Source organism: Scyliorhinus torazame, chromosome 10 (assembly GCF_047496885.1).
Source record: "Scyliorhinus torazame isolate Kashiwa2021f chromosome 10, sScyTor2.1, whole genome shotgun sequence".
Lineage (NCBI taxonomy): Eukaryota > Metazoa > Chordata > Chondrichthyes > Carcharhiniformes > Scyliorhinidae > Scyliorhinus > Scyliorhinus torazame.
In genome coordinates, this window is record NC_092716.1 from 49586189 (window position 1) to 49599626 (window position 13438).

The window sequence follows — 13438 nt, forward strand, 5'->3', positions numbered from 1 at the left end:
ACTGATTTGTTAACGGAAACAAAGTTTTATTCTGATAAACATATACACTGCACGGAAGATCGCTGGCGGGTCTCTCCCTTTCAGTACCAAATCTGGCCAACTTTATCCAAGAGCTAATGACACATGGTTTCGAATTCATGTCCCCTTAACGGGAGCTCATATTCAGTGTGGTTAATGGGGTGTCTAATTGTTGCCACCCCGTAAGTCCCATACTGGTGATGACACCCTCCCCCCATAAGTCCGAATCCTCCGATGGCTGCGGAGAAGAAGGGAGTCGGACTCGCTATGTCTCAGGCTGTGTATCGGGCACCCGTGGTACTGGATCGAGCAGCGTGTATTGGGAAGGCGAATGCTGCTTCCGACTGGAATGTCGCAGCAGAGTCTCTGCCTGAGGCTGCTGTTCTGTTGACACCCTGTCGGAGACCACTGATGCCTGCGTTTCCATATCCAAATCCGTGTTGACTACTTCGTTCCTGGCAACACCCGGATCCCTCAGGATGCCTGTTCAGGCATTGGGTTCAACTCGACAAAAACATTCCAATCTCAAGGAATTTTACAAAGAATTGGTCGCCTGGACCAAATGTGTGATGCACGATCAATAACTACTAAAACGAGGTTGTTGCACAACTGAAGGCTTTAATAGACTAGAACTGTTCCCCAGCAGCTCAGGTACAAAATGAGGGCTGCTGGGACGGCACTGCGTCTTATACCCTGCCTATCAGGGCAGAGCTACATACTATACAGCCAATGGTAAACCCCCAGGTTTGACCAATGGAACTTCAGCCTCTCAGGTACTGCAATACCTGATAATACCACATTCACCACCTGTTAAAAAGGAGTCCGGCGGGGGTGGTGGCCAGGGGCTACAACTGTATTCAACATGGTATGATCAGATATGGAGGTGCTGTGATACCTCCTTACAGTGTTTGGAGGATATTTACAGTCATGGCAGATATATACAGTCAGTATTTATGATTTACAGTTACAGATCGGTTAAAATGAAGCAATCAGTCGGTCGGGTGCCCTGGTCGTCCTCTGGGATCGTCGGATCCTCGGTGGTGATTCCGGTGGGGGTCCAGGCATCTGCGATTCCGGGAGCGTGGCTTCGGCCTCCATGGCAGCTTCGTCACCCCTAAACGGCGCTGGTGGGGAAAGCGGTTGACCTGGGAGGGGGTAGCCTGTAGTGGGGCGTTGGTGGGTGGGAGGGCCCAGGCAGGGGCGGCGGGAGGACTGACCCTCCTGTGATGTGCTGTGGAGGGGGTGGGGGGGGGGGGGCTGGGGTGGTGGTTGGAGTGCGCATGGGGTTCCGGCAGGCGCCAGGTCGCATAGGGAGACCTTGTCTTGGCGGCCGTCGGGGAACGCTACGTAGGCATACTGGGGGTTGGCATGCAGCAGGTGGATCCTCTCGACCAACGGGTCCGACTTGTGTGCCCGCACGTGTTTTCGGAGCAGGATGGGTCCGGGTGTTGCTAGCCAGGTCGGGAGCGAGGTCCCGGAGGATGACTTCCTGGGGAAGACAAGGAGACGTTCGTGAGGTGTCTGATTGGTGGTCGTGAGAGCAGTGACCGGATGGAGTGGAGAGCCTCCTGGAGGACTTCTTGCCAGCAGGTGACTGGGAGGTTCCTGGACCGTAGGGCCAGTAGAACGGTCTTCCAGACCGTTCCGTTCTCCCTCTCGACATGCCCGTTTCCTCAGGGGTTGAAACTGGTCGTCCTGCTTCAGGCGATGCCCTTGCTGAGCAGGAATTGACGCAGTTCGTCGCTCATAAAGGAGGACCCCCTATCACTGTGTATGTAAACGGGGAAACCGAACAGTGCAAAGATACTATGGAGCGCCTTGATGACGGTGGTTGCGGTCATGCCTGGGCAGGGGATGGCGAATGGGAACCGGGAGTACTCGTCAATCACGTTCAGGAAGTACGTGTTGTGGTCGGTGGAGGGGAGAGGGCAGGTTGCCTCCTCGATGGAGGAGGGCAGGTTGCGGGTCTTAACAAAGTGGAAGAAGTGAGTGACCCCGGGTGGCAGAGGTCCTCGTGGAGGGCTCGGAGGCGGTCCACTTATGCGGTGGCACATGTGCTGCGGGATAGGGCATCAGGAGGCTTGTTTAGCTTCCCGGGACGATACAAGATCTCGTAGTTGTAGGTGGAGAGTTCGATCCTCCACCGTAAGATCTTATCGTTTTTTATCTTGCCCCGCTGTGCATTATCAAACATGAAAGCCACCGACCGTTGGTCAGTGAGGAGAGTGAATCTCCTGCCGGCCAGGTAATGCCTCCAGTGTCGCACAGCTTCTACCATGGCTTGGGCCTCCTTTTCGACTGAGGAATGGCGGATTTCGGAAGCATGGAGGGTACGGGAGAAGAAGGCCACGGGTCTGCCCGCTTGGTTGAGGGTGGCGGCCAGAGCTACGTCGGACGCATCGCTCTCGACCTGGAAGGGGAGGGACTCGTCGATGGCATGCATCGTGGCCTTTGCAATGTCTGCTTTGATGCGGCTGAAGGCCTGGCGGGCCTCCATCGACAGGGGGAAGGTTATGGACTGGATCAGGGGAAGGGCTTTGTCTGCGTAGTTAGGGACCCACTGGGCGTAGTAGCTAAAAAACCCGAGGCAGCGCTTCATGGTCTGGGGGCAGTGAGGGAGGGGGAACTCCATGAGGGGGCGCATGCGTTCAGGGTCGGGGCCTATAACTCCATTTTGCACTACGTAGCCGGGAATGGCTAGACGGTCGGTGCTGAACACACATTTATCCTGATTGTACGTTAAGTTAAGGATTTTAGCGGTCTGGAGAAATTTTCAGAGATTGGTGTCGTGGTCCTGCCGGTCATGGCCGCAGATGGTGACGTTATCGAGATACGGGAATGTTGCCCGTAAACCGTACCGGTCAACCATTCGGTCCATCTCTCGTTGGAAGACCGAGACCCTGTTAGTGACACCGAAGGGAACCCTTAAAAAATTATAGAGCCGCCCATCTGCTTTGAAGGCCGTGTATTTGCGGTCACTAGTGCGGAGGGGTAGCTGGTAGTAGGCGGACCGTGGAGAAGACCTTGTATTGCGCCATCCTGTTTACCAGGTCGGATATGCGGGGGAGAGGATACGCGTCCAGCTGCGTAAACCTGTTGATGGTCTGACTGTAGTCAATGACCATCCTATGTTTCTCCCCGGTCTTTACCATCACTGCTTGGGCTCTCCAGGGACTGTTGCTAGCTTCAATGACCCCTTCCCTCAGTAGCCTTTGGACCTCCGACCTAATGAAGGTCCGGTCCTGGGCACTGTAGCGTCTGCTCCTGGTGGCGACGGGTTTGCAATCCGGGGTGAGGTTCGCAAACAGGGAAGGCGGGTCGACCTTAAGGATCGTGAGGCCACAGACCGTAAGGGGGATATAGGGCCGCCAAATTGGAAGGTCAGACTTTGCAGGTTACATTGGAAGTCCAACCCCAGGAGGGTAGCCGCGCTGAGGTGCGGAAGGACATAAAGGCGGAAATTGTTGAATTTCCTTCCTTGGACTGTGAGGTTTGCTAGACAGAACCCCTTTATCTCCACTGAGTGGGAACCGGAGGCCAGGGAGATTCTTTGATTTTCAGGGTGGATAAAAAGTGAACAGCGCCTTACCGTGTCGGGGTGTATAAAGCTCTCCGTGCTCCCAGAGTCGATCAGGCAGGACGTCTCGTGGCCGTTGATGAAGACCGTCGTCGTTGCTGTTGAGAGTGTTCGATGTCGAGTTTGGTCCAGTCACCGAGGCCAGACGCAGTAGTTGTGAATTTTGATCGGGCAGTGTGTAGTCGGCCTAGCTGGGGTCCTGGGGCCCCATCCAAGATGGCCTCTCCCATGGGTCGCACATGGTGGTCGGAGACGGGCAAAATGGCGGCGCCCATCAGTCCAGCGCGGTGTCCAGGGAACAAGATGGCGGCGCCCGTGGGCCGCACGTGGCCCTAGGATACGGGGGTGGCGGTGATTGCTGGCTGCCTGGGTCCCAAGGAGAAGTTCGCTGTGGCAGTCCGGTGTCGCCGCTGGAGACCGCGGCCACCGCTCGTGCCTGGCAGACCCCCACAAAACGGCCCTTCTTGCCGCACCCTTTGCAGGTGGACGTGCGGGCCGGGCAGCGCTGGCGGGGGTGCTTTTCCTGCCCGCAGAAGAAACAGCGGGGCCCCATCAGAGTTGGCGGGCCACATTACAGCGCAGGCCTGCGGGGACACAGGGAAGGTCTGTGGGGCTGCCGCTGCGGGATTCCACACTACCCAGGAGCAGCTGCGCAGTCAGGCACGTAGGATTGTGCATTCCTGGAGGCAACGTCCATGGACCCTGCCAGGGCCCGTGCCTCCCTAAGTCCCAGGGTGTCTTTCTCTAAAAGTAGCTGGCGGATCTCTGAGGAGCTCAGACCTGCTACGAAGGCATCCCGGATTAGGAGTTCCGTGCGGTTGCTCGCCGAAACTTGCGGGCAGCCACAGCTTTTGCCCAGCACCAGTAGCGCGCGGTAGAACTCCTCCAACGATTCCCCGGGGCTTTGTCGTCTCGTTGCAAGCAGGTGACGTGCGTAGACCTGATTTACTGGGCGGATATTATGTCCTTTTAAAAGTTCGATTGCTGCATCAAAGTCTTCCGCCTCCTCGTTCTGGTTGCGGCAATACGGAGCTAAGTCGCACGTTCGGCAGCTCCCACAAAAAACGGACTTTTGGGCTCTTTTCAGGGCCCCCAACGGAATTTTTTTGGTGTTTCCCACTGTGGGAAGGAGAGTACAATAGTTCCCCGACAGTATATGGCTTTTACCAGGAGCGGGGCGACTAAAGAAGTGGTGGTGGACCCGAAGAAGGTGCGAGGGAAGAAGAACAAAATGGCAGCGGGCGGGGACCAGGCAGCGTGGATGTAGTGGGCGCAGGAGCAACGGGAGGTTATCCAGCGCTGCTTTAGGGAGATTAAAGCGGACCTGCGTGAGCCGATGAAGGCTTCTATCGATAAGCTGCTGGAGACCCAGACGGCCCAGGGGGTGGCGATCCGCGAGGCCCGCCAAAAGATCTCTGACAATGAGGACGAGATCCTAGGCCTGGCGGTAAAAGTGGAGGCGCGCGTGGCGCTCCACAAGAAATGGCAGGAGCGGTTCGAGGAGATGGAGAATCAGTCGAGGCGGAAGAACTTGCGGATTCTGGTCCTCCTGGAGGGGCTGGAAGGACCGGATGTGGGGGCCTATGTGGTCACCATGTTGAACTCACTGATGGGAGCGGGGTCCTTCCAGGGGCCCCTGGAGCTGGAAGGGGCCCATAGAGTGCTGGCAAGGAGGCCTAAGGCTAACAAGCCTCCGCAGGCGGTGCTGGTGCAATTTCATCGGTTTGCTGATCGGGAGTATGTGCTCAGGTGGGCCAAGAAGGAGAGGAGCAGCAGGTGGGAGAACGCGGAGGTTCGAATATACCAGGACTGAAATGAAATGAAATGAATGAAATGAAATGAAAATCGCTTATTGTCACAAGTAGGCTTCAATGAAGTTACTGTGAAAAGCCCCTAGTCGCCACATTCCGGCACCTGTTCGGGGAGGCTGTTACGGGAATTGAACCGTGTTGCTGGCCTGCCTTGGTCTGCTTTCAAAGCCAGCAATTTAGCCCTGTGCTAAACAGCCCCTGGAGTGCGGAGGTGGCGAAGAGGAGAGCCGGGTACAACCGAGCGAAGGCGGTGCTGCATAGGAAGGGGGTGAAGTTTGGCATGTTGCAGCCAGCGCGACTGTGGGTCACCTACAAGGCACCATTATTTTGAGTCTCCGGAGGAGGCGTGGACCTTTGTTCAGGCCGAGAAGTTGGGCACAGATTGAGGGTCGGGATGGGCGTTTGGAGATTGCGGTTGATATGTTACTTTTTGAGGGGGGGTCCTTTGCTCGTGTTTTTTTTCTTTCTGGTTGGGTGAGGGTGGTTAGGGCGGGTTGGGCACTGTTTTGGTTGGGTTGGTCGGGGGGGCTCTTGGAGGGGGGTAAGCAAATGGAACAGGGGTGGATGGCCGGCAGTGTGATGGGGCCCCGCGGGGGAGGGGGAGGCCCGAGTCGGGGGTGAGGGGACTGGGCCTGTAAAAGGAGCTGCGTCAGAGGTGGCGGGGCCGGGCAGGTGGAAAGCGCGGGCTTTTTCCCGCACTGAAGGCTGGAGGGAGCGGGGCCGGGGCGTGGGGTGCTGGCGCGTGGCTGACCGAGGAGGGGTCATGGCTAGTCGGCGGGGGAGAGGGGCGGGTAGCCCCCGATCCAGCTGATAACCTGGAATGCAAGGGGACTGAACGGGCCGGTCAAGCGGGCCCACATGTTCGCGCACCTGAAGGGGCTGAAGGCGGATGTGGTCATGCTCCAGGAGACACACCTGAAGGTGGCAGACCAGGTAAGACTGAGGAAAGGGTGGGTAGGTCAGGTGTTTCACTCGGGGCTAGATGCCAAAAATCGAGGGGTGGCAATCCTGGTGGGAAAGAAGGTGTCATTCGAGGCGTTGAGCATTGTGGCAGATAATGGCGGTAGGTACGTTATGGTTAGTGGTAAGCTGCAGGGAGAGAGGGTGGTACTGGTCAATGCGTATGCCCCGAACTGGAACGATGCGGGTTTTATGCGGCGCATGTTGGGTCGGATCCCAGACTTGGAAGTGGGGGCCTCATAATGGGGGGAGACTTTAACAAGGTGCTGGATCCGGCACTGGATTGCTCCAGGTCTAGGACGGGTAGGAAGCTGGCGGCAGCTAAGGTGCTGAGGGGGTTTATGGACCAGATGGGAGGGGTGGACCCTTGGAGATTTGCAAGGCCGGGGGCTAGGGAATTCTCATTCTTCTCACATGTCCATAAGGCTTACTCCCGGATCGACTTTTTTATTTTGAGCAGGGCGCTGATAGCGAGAGTAGAGGATACCGAGTATTCGGCGATAGCCATTTCGGACCACACCCCGCATTGGGTGGACTTAGAGCTGGGGGGGAGAGGGACCAGCGCCTGTTGTGGCGTTTGGAGGTGGGGCTGCTGGCGGACGAGGAGGTGAGTGAGCGGGTCCGAGGGAGCATAGAGAGATACCTGGAGGCCAACGATAACGGGGAGGTCTGAGTAGGGATGGTATGGGAGGCGCTGAAGGCGGTGGTTAGGGGCGAGCTGATCTCTGTTAGGGCCCACAAGGCGAGGAGGGAGCAGAGGGAGAGGGAGAGGCTGGTGGGGGAGACGGTGAGGGTAGACAGGAGGTATGCGGAGGTGCCTGAGGAAGGACTGTTGAGGAAGAGGCGCAGCCTCCAGGCCGAATTCGACCTGGTGACCACCAGGAAGGCGGAGGTGCAGTGGAGGAAGGCCCAGGGGGCGATTTATGAGTATGGGGAAAAGGCAGGCCGGATGCTGGCGCATCAGCTCTGGAAGCGGGACGCAGCTAGGGAGATCGGGGGAATTAAGGACAGGGGAGGGAGTGTGTTGCGGAGTGGGGTTGGCATCAATGGGGTCTTCAGGTACTTTTACGAGGACTTGTATCGGTCCGAGCCCCCACTGGAGGAGGGAGGGATGGGCCACTTTCTGGACCAATTGAGGTTTCCGAAGGTGGAGGAGGGACTGGTGGCGGGATTGGGGGCCCCAATTGGGCTGGAGGAGCTGACCAAAGGGATAGGGAGCATGCAGGCGGGGAAGGCACCGGGGCCGGACGGTTTCCCGGTCGAATTTTATAAAAAATATATGGACCTGTTGGGCCCGTTGCTAGTTAGGACCTTTAATGAGGCAAGGGAGGGAGGGGGCTTTGCCCCCGACGATGTCCCGGGCACTGATCTCCTTGATCCTGAAGCGGGACAAGGATCCCCTGAAATGTGGGTCTTACAGACCGATTTCCTTGCTAAATGTAGATGCCAAGGTGCTGGCGAAGGTCTTAGCCACGAGGATTTAGGATTGTGTGCCGCAGATCATCCATGAAGACCAGACGGGGTTTGTGAAGGGGAGACAGTTGAACGCGAATGTGCGGAGGCTTTTGAACGTTATTATGATGCCGGCGAGGGAGGGGGAGGCGGAGATGGTGGTGGCGATGGACGCTGAGAAAGCCTTCGATAGGGTAGAGTGGGGGTACCGGTGGGAGGTGCTGAAGAGGTTTTGGTTTGGGGAGGGGTTTGTCAGGTGGGTCAGGCTGTTATATGAGGTCCCGATGGCGGGTGTGGCCACGAACAGGAGGAGGTCTAAGTACTTTCGGTTGCACCGAGGGACGAGGCAGGGGTGTCCCCTGTCCCCCCTGCTCTTCGCACTGGCGATTGAACCCCTGGCTATGGCATTGAGGGAGTCGAGGAACTGGAGGGGGTTGGTGCGTGGTGTGGAGGAGCATAGGGTGTCGCTCTATGCGGACGACTTGCTGTTATATGTGGCAGACCCGGTGGGGGGAATGCCGGAGGTAATGAGGATCCTCAGGGAATTTGGGGATTTCTCGGGGTACAAGCTCAACATGGGGAAGAGCGAGTTGTTTGTGGTTCACCCAGGGGACCAGGAGAGGGGGATTGGTGAGCTCCCACTAAAAAGGGCGGAGAGGTGCTTCAGGTATTTGGGGATCCAGGTGGCCAGGAGCTGGGGGGCCCTGCATAGGCTTAATTTCACAAGGCTGGTGGAGCAAATGGTGGAGGAGTTCAAGAGGTAGGACGTGTTGCCGCTGTCCTTGGCGGGTAGGGTGCAGTCAGTCAAAATGACGGTGCTCCCAATGTTTTTGTTCCTGTTCCAGTGCCTCCTCATGTTTATCCCGAAGGCCTTTTTTAGGCGGGTTAACAGGAGCATAATGGGGTTTGTGTGGGCGCGAGGGACTCCAAGGGTGAGAAGGGTGTTCCTGGAGCGGAGTAGAGATAGGAGGGGCTAGCGCTGCCCAACCTCTGTGGGTACTACTGGGCCGCCAATGCAACAATGGTGCGCAAGTGGGTGATGGAGGGGGAGGGGCTGCATGGAAGAGGCTGGAGACGGTGTCCTGTGTGGCTACGAGTCTGGGGGCGTGGCAACAGCGCCGCTGCCGTTCCCTCCAAGGAGGTATACCACTGGAGCCCGGTAGTGACGGCTGCCCTCAAAATCTGGGGGCAGTGGAGGCGGCACAGGGGGGAAGTTGGGGCCTCAGTGTGGACCCCAATACGGGGGAACCACCGGTTCATCCCAGGGAGGACGGATGGAGGGTTTTCAGGGTGGCACAGGGCAGGGATACGAAGGTTGGGAGACCTGTTTGTGCACGGGAAGTTCGCGAGCCTGGGTGAGTTGGAGGAGGAGTATGGGCTCTCACCCGAGGAACACCTTCAGGTACTTACAGGTAAGGGCGTTTGCCAGGCAGCAGGTGGTGGAATTCCCGCTGCTGCTGCCACGCACAGTACAGGACAGGGTGCTCTCGGGGGTGGTGGGCGGGAGTGGGGAAGATCTCGGAAACTTACCAGGTGTCGATTTCGGCGTGAGAACAGCTGGTGAGTCCGTTTCAGCGGGAGCATTGCGGAAGTGGCTGCTGGGAGGTAAGTCAACCTTTAAAAGCACTTGTCTTTGCAGGGGCAGGCCAGTCGATTTCGGCGTGAGAACAGCTGGTGAGTCAGTTTCAGCGGGAGCATTGCGGAAGTGGTTGCTGGGAGGTAAGTCTATCCTTTAAAAGCACTTGTCTTTGCAGGGGCAGGCCAGTCGATTTCGGCGGGAGTGGAGCTGGCTGGTTAGTCAATTTCAGCAGGAGCTGAGAATTTTTCTTTTTTTTAAATTAGTTTTTTAGGCGGGAACAGGAAGTCGACCCGCGGACGTCTGGGAAGACCCTCACCAATAAATTCTGGTGGAGAGGAAACCCGAGACACTACACGTGTAGTGTCTCCCACCCGCCCTCCTCCTCTAACCTAATAATAAAACCCATTGGTCTGAGGTAAGTACCATATTTTATTATATTATTATTATTTTTTATAAAAATTTAATTTAGTTGTTAACCAGATCTTGGTAGAAAGTTAGAGGAATGGCAGGGAAGGGAGTGCAATGTTCCTCCTGCAGGATGTTTGAGGTGAGGGATGCAGTTAGTGTCCCTGCTGATTTTACCTGCAGGAAGTGCTGCCATCTCCAGCTCCTCCAAGACCGAGTTAAGGAACTGGAGCTGGAGTTGGAAGAACTTCGGATCATTCGGGAGGCAGAAGGGGTCATAGATAGCAGCTTCAGGGAATTAGTTACACCAAAGATTGGAGATAGGTGGGTAACTGTAAGGGGGACTGGGAAAAAGCAGTCAGTGCAGGGATCCCCTGCGGTCGTTCCCCTGAGAAACAAGTATACCGCTTTGGATACTTGTGGAGGGGGGGGGCACTTACCAGGGGTAAGCCATGGGGTACGGGCCTCTGGCACGGAGTCTGTCCCTGTTGCTCAGAAGGGAAGGGGGGAGAGGAGCAGAGCATTAGTAATTGGGGACTCGATAGTCAGGGGCACAGATAGGAGATTTTGTGGGAGCGTGAGAGACTCACGTTTGGTATGTTGCCTCCCAGGTGCAAGGGTACGTGATGTCTCGGATCGTGTTTTCCGGGTCCTTAGGGGGGAGGGGGAGCAGCCCCAAGTCGTGGTCCACATTGGCACTAACGACATAGGTAGGAAAGGGGACAAGGATGTCAGGCAGGCTTTCAGGGAGCTAGGATGGACGCTCAGAACTAGAACAAACAGAGTTGTTATCTCTGGGTTGTTGCCCGTGCCACGTGATAGTGAGATGAGGAATAGGGAGAGAGAGCATTTAAACACGTGGCTACAGGGATGGTGCAGGCGGGAGGGATTCAGATTTCTGGATAACTGGGGCTCTTTCTGGGGAAGGTGGGACCTCTACAGACAGGATGGTCTACATCTGAACCTGAGGGGCACAAATATCCTGGGGGGGAGATTTGTTAGTGCTCTTTGGGGGGGTTTAAACTAATGCAGCAGGGGCATGGGAACCTGGATTGTAGTTTTAGGGTAAGGGAGAATGAGAGTATAGAGGTCAGGAGCACAGATTTGACGTCGCAGGAGGGGGCCAGTGTTCAGGTAGGTGGTTCGAAGTGTGTCTACTTCAATGCCAGGAGTATACGAAACAAGGTAGGGGAACTGGCAGCATGGGTTGGTACCTGGGACTTCGATGTTGTGGCCATTTCGGAGACATGGATAGAGCAGGGACAGGAATGGATGTTGCAGGTTCCGGGGTTTAGGTGTTTTAGTAAGCTCAGAGAAGGAGGCAAAAGAGGGGGAGGTGTGGCGCTGCTAGTCAAGAGCAGTATTACGGTGGCGGAGAGGTTCTTCTTCCGAGGTAGTATGGGCTGAAGTTAGAAACATGAAAGGAGAGGTCACCCTGTTGGGAGTTTTTTATAGGCCTCCTAATAGTTCTAGGGATGTAGAGGAAAGGATGGCGAAGATGATTCTGGATATGAGCGAAAGTAACAGGGTAGTTATTATGGGAGACTTTAACTTTCCAAATATTGACTGGAAAAGATATAGTTCGAGTACAATAGATGGGTCGTTTTTTGTACAGTGTGTGCAGGAGGGTTTCCTGAAACAATATGTTGACAGGCCAACAAGAGGCGAGGCCACGTTGGATTTGGTTTTGGGTAATGAACCAGGCCAGGTGTTGGATTTGGAGGTAGGAGAGCACTTTGGGGACAGTGACCACAATTCGGTGACGTTTACGTTAATGATGGAAAGGGATAAGTATACACCGCAGGGCAAGAGTTATAGCTGGGGGAAGGGCAATTATGATGCCATTAGACGTGACTTGGGGGGGATAAGGTGGAGAAGTAGGCTGCAAGTGTTGGGCACACTGGATAAGTGGGGCTTGTTCAAGGATCAGCTACTGCGTGTTCTTGATAAGTATGTACCGGTCAGACAGGGACGAAGGCGTCGAGCGAGGGAACCGTGGTGTACCAACTAAGTGGAATCTCTTGTTAAGAGGAAGAAGGAGGCCTATGTGAAGATGAAGTGTGAAGTTTCGGTTGGGGCGATGGATAGTTACAAGGTAGCGAGGAAGGATCTAAAGAGAGAGCTAAGACGAGCAAGGAGGGGACATGAGAAGTATTTGGCAGAAAGGATCAAGGAAAACCCAAAAGCTTTCTATAGGTATGTCAGGAATAAGCGAATGACTAGGGAAAGAGTAGGACCAGTCAAGGACAGGGATGGGAAATTGTGTGTGGAGTCTGAAGAGATAGGCGAGATACTAAATGAATATTTTTCGTCAGTATTCACTCAGGAAAAAGCTAATGTTGTGGAGGAGAATGCTGAGCCCCAGGCTAATAGAATAGATGGCATTGAGGTACGTAGGGAAGAGGTGTTGGCAATTCTGGACAGGCTGAAAATAGATAAGTCCCCGGGACCTGATGGGATTTATCCTAGGATTCTCTGGGAGGCCAGGGAAGAGATTGCTGGACCTTTGGCTTTGATTTTTATGTCATCATTGGCTACAGGAATAGTGCCAGAGGACTGGAGGACAGCAAATGTGGTCCCTTTGTTCAAAAAGGGGAGCAGAGACAACCCCGGCAACTATAGACCGGTGAGCCTCACGTCTGTAGTGGGTAAAGTCTTGGAGGGGATTATAAGAGACAAGATTTATAATCATCTAGATAGTATGATCAGGGATAGTCAGCATGGCTTTGTGAAGGGTAGGTCATGCCTCACAAACCTTATTGAGTTCTTTGAGAAGGTAACTGAACAGGTAGACGAGGGTAGAGCAGTTGATGTGGTGTATATGGATTTCAGCAAAGCGTTTGATAAGGTTCCCCACGGTAGGCTATTGCAAAAAATACGGAGGCTGGGGATTGAGGGTGATTTAGAGATGTGGATCAGAAATTGGCTAGCTGAAAGAAGACAGAGGGTGGTGGTTGATGGGAAATGTTCAGAATGGAGTACAGTCACAAGTGGAGTACCACAAGGATCTGTTCTGGGGCCGTTGCTGTTTGTCATTTTTATCAATGACCTAGAGGAAGGCGCAGAAGGGTGGGTGAGTAAATTTGCAGACGATACTAAAGTCGGTGGTGTTGTCGATAGTGTGGAAGGATGTAGCAGGTTACAGAGGGATATAGATAAGCTGCAGAGCTGGGCTGAGAGGTGGCAAATGGAGTTTAATGTAGAGAAGTGTGAGGTGATTCACTTTGGAAGGAATAACAGGAATGCGGAATATTTGGCTAATGGTAAAGTTCTTGAAAGTGTGGATGAGCAGAGGGATCTAGGTGTCCATGTACATAGATCCCTGAAAGTTGCCACCCAGGTTGATAGGGTGGTGAAGAAGGCCTATGGAGTGTTGGCCTTTTTTGGTAGAGGGATTGAGTTCCGGAGTCGGGAGGTCATGTTGCAGCTATACAGAACTCTGGTACGGCCGCATTTGGAGTATTGCGTACAGTTCTGGTCACCGCATTATAGGAAGGACGTGGAGGCTTTGGAGAGGGTGCAGAGGAGATTTACCAGGATGTTGCCTGGTATGGAGGGAAAATCTTATGAGGAAAGGCTGATGGACTTGAGGTTGTTTTCGTTGGAGAGAAGAAGGTTAAGAGGAGACTTAATAGA